Consider the following 4,175-nt stretch of genomic DNA (forward strand, 5'->3'; position numbering starts at 1 on the left):
ATAGGTTAACCGAGTTTATATCATTCCAGAAAAATGACCACCATCCAAACACCTGCCAAAAGAGTAGTCTGGGACTTTGTTTTTCCTCCTTATTGGGTTTTTATTAACAGCACATGCATTTACCAGTTTCGCAAGCTTCTAATCTCAGTTTGTTTGCTCTTCATCAGTGAACGCTTGACCGTTTTACGAACCACAGGAGAACAATGTTTCTCATTTTGCAGTTTTGATTAGGACGCACACTGCACTCTGATGAGATACACAGAAGGCAGAGTTCCAGCTCTGCTTCTTCTTATTCATCACCCAAAATTTGTGGCCATCTGCACTTTGAGCAGTCCAGGTTGTGTGTTTTTGGTGTATTTTGTGCCTTTTATTTTCTAGAAGAACCATATTTACTTTCACTTCAGAATCTCATAAATCCATTTGTGCAGTTGCTTGAAAACAGTATTTTACTTTAAAGTTTTACCCATAATCGATTCTCTGTATAAATACAGATATAAAAAAATCGTCGGCAGTGTCTCTTAAACATCACATCAATTTTTATAGATGCATAACTTGCTAATATTCATCCTAATGTAGCTAAAGCATCTTCAGTTGGATGCTTTATTTGATCACTTCTGCATTAATGCAGAGAAAAGCAACGATGAGACATGTGGCGAAAAGCTGTGTAACTACAGCAATTACACACCAGCCCCTACTGTGCAGCTGAAAAGAAATTTCAAAACATGAGGCGAGTAGTTTTAAGAGACATTACAGCCATCGGTTTGTGTCTCGCTGTCGTCACACACAACATTAAGTACAGCTGTTATGTTCCAAAACCTCTGACAGCTCAACAGCACTCTGGAAACCATTACATTTTGCACACATCCATGTACACCTGGGCTTCAGTCATGGTTTTCAGAATGTGCTTGTGTGTGTCTGACATACAGAGAGAAACAGCAGATTTAGACCAAAAGGGAAAGGTACATGTTGCACAGATATAATTAGTCCAAATAACAGAGCTGGAAGGGGTTAGACTGGATAGAGACTTGATTCCTTCAAATTAGATTGAACTCCAAAACCTCAACCACTAAATTTGAACTATTCAGTAAATCACAATAAATCATTAAAGCCTAATGGCACAGTTAATTTTCCAGTTCTGATTAATTTTTTTAAAAACTGTCTCTGAAATGGCCAAATTTGACTAGTAGCAGCTTTACCACCGTCAGGCACCTGTAAAAGATGAAAAACCTGATTTTAAAACATAAAACATTTAATAGTCGATAGCTTTAGACAAACCGCTGTATGCCCGCGTGCGCACAAACACAACTGGAAATTTTGTAAAGCAATTTGACTCTGCTGGACTCGTGCTTGTGCTCATTACTTTTGTCATTCTCTCTCTGACACGCATGCTTGATTTTATTTATACACATATGCATGCATATACACACAGACACCCACTCTTTCCCTTGCTGGTCTCCCACACACATAGACATGAGCGGGGTTTGCAGATGTGTGACCTGATCTGCTTCCAGCAGAGGCTTTTCTCATGCCAATGTGCTGACTCTGAGTTTTCCGCACTCTCTTATGAAATAAGAGCAGGGGACGTTAGAACCATCCAGTAGCCATATTTATATAGGGAAGTGGACACACAAACATATATGTGCATAGGTTAAAAATTACATATATATTTATATGTACCTAGCTTCTTCACAAATATACTGATTTCCAGACAAGTGTATGTAAATACATCCAGCAGCACAAGGCTTATTAAGAGGAGCTGGTTGCTGCTGTTTTCAGGTCCTTACTCTTGTCTGATTGGCTCTGCCGAGGTAGACTCTCACTCACTACCTGGTGTAATGTGCAGACTCATGTGGAAGTGTTACATTTACTAAAATGTTGAGGCTGGGGTTGAAGTTAAGGAAAAATGTTTGCATGCTATCTAGAGATATAACAATTCTGAACCCGAGACTGAAATTGCACTGCAATCATCCACAATAATGCATTGTGGTTCCATTTTTCCTACACCGTGATGCTCCTGTGGAGTTGTTATACCTGGTTAAATGATGCTAGTTTGGTGAAAGCTGTAATGTTTAAAGATTTTTCAGGGCCTAAGTGAACTGGAAATATCTCAAAACAGTTTAGTTTTATTTTATTTTTTGTTTTCATGATGATGATTGTCAAGCGATCAGGCCTGTGGTAAAAATAATTTTTTCCACCATAATCATTTTGTGTTGTTCCACCCCTCTAAAGAAAACCCCGTAGCTTTGGCACAGAAACTGACGTATGATTTTGGAGAAGTACACTCCTGCTGATACGTATTACAGGAACCAGTAGTGGGCAAACGCACAACACAGTCATTGTTTGAATAGATTTCGTTAAAATGACTATAATTTCTGCCACAACATTTTCCAAATAATGTTTATTTATTGTCCTTCAGTCACAAAGTATAGCTAAACCATGTTGAGACACAGTGACACGCTCTATGAAACCATAAATAATAAGCCTGTTGGGTTGCTGGTGAGAAAAAAAATCACGGCTCCATAACATTATATTCCACATTTTTCTTGGTTGTTTATGTTTACTTTGTCTTGTTTTGAAGACGATGTAGTTGTCTGGCATCTGGCATCTAAATTATATTTGTTTTAAAGCTTCCCAGGGTGATGATTTTTACTGACATGCTATCATTATTTCATGATTAAAACTGTATGCAGTTAAAGATGCCCTGTAGACGTTTTTCTTCCACAAAAATTCCGTTGTTTACATCACAGATTTTTAAGATTGATTGTATTTTTCTGCTCAGGGGACATCAGAAATCCAATTGCAAAAATAAAATTATGCATAATTTACTGCATGTGTGTGCATCCTGGGGCAGGATACACACAGATCCACTCTTTAAATCACAGTGCTCAAAAACTTTTTAATGTCTCAAGCAATTGTTATAAATATTTTGTAGCATTTAGCAGAGTAGCTATGATTTTAAAATTCCACTTTTGTTGTGGAAATGTGAAAATGTTAATTCATTTGCATTCTGTCAAAGTTGAATCACCTCAGGCCATTTAGAGCTTATAAACATTTGTTTTTCTTTAATGCCCCACGAAATAATAAAACACTGAATTGGGGAAAATGAAAAATGCAGGTCAAATTGCCCAAAGCCTTCCCCCCCCCATCTGTTAGTGAATAAAATAATCTTCCTTCTTTTCTTTGTAATCCGAATCAGTGTTTCATGATGGCCTTGAAAACTTTACAGCATAATTTCTTTCTTTTAATGACCAAATGCTAAATCTCATTTCAAATTTCCTGTTGTATTATATGTGGACATGAGCACAGACTGTTTTGCTGACTTCTGTGTTGTATTGCGAATGTCATTAACATGAAACCAAACTAAGCGGGCCTCTTGGGGTTATTGAGCTTTTAGTTTTCCAGGGTGCTGGTTTTGTCCGATAAATTAACACTCTATCCTCTTACCCAAATAAATTTGGACATTTATGTCTGCAAAGGAGCTTGAGGAGTGCCAGTATGATAAAGACAAAACGTTAGGGCACAGTAGTCCAAAAAACAATGTCATTACTATTACGTTGCCCATCTTCTATATACAGTCTATGGTTTGGATGTAGAGTCCTTAAAAAGAAAGTATGGTTCTTTTTCCATTTTAATACAAAAACAAGTTATTGTGGACACTGAAGATAAAAGAAAAATGTATTTTGGAATGACTTGCTTTTACTCCCCTGCCCTAAGACACAATTCAAAAACACAACAGTGCACATAAGTAAATTTAGAGTATGAAATTAGTGTACATAGAAAATATTTATTGACTACAAAATGTCAGAGCGCCAACTACACAGTCTTTCTGTTTTTTGCTTTCTCGCTAAAGGAAGCTCAAACTAAACTCTAGCTTGCAACATTGCTCTGCGAGTGTTTGTGTACATGTTGTCCTTCTTCAATTATAGAAGGGACTAACAGAAACGATGTGTCCTTTCACCCCCTAACCTTTTTTTCTTTGGCTTCTGCCTCCCCTGTCAGCTTCTTTAGAACAAACATAGATGATTATAGTAGATTTAAGGAAACATAGGCGAGGCATGGTGCTGGCAGAGGGGTGCCAAGTCAAGGTGTGCATCTGTGTGCCTTAGTATGTGTGATGTGTTCATGTTGTATGCACGTGTGTGTGTGTGTGTGCTTTAGGGCAGAGGTAGTGGGAG

Source organism: Haplochromis burtoni, unplaced genomic scaffold, assembly GCF_018398535.1.
Source record: "Haplochromis burtoni strain Fernald_Lab_line unplaced genomic scaffold, NCSU_Asbu1 Contig_34, whole genome shotgun sequence".
Taxonomy (NCBI): domain Eukaryota; kingdom Metazoa; phylum Chordata; class Actinopteri; order Cichliformes; family Cichlidae; genus Haplochromis; species Haplochromis burtoni.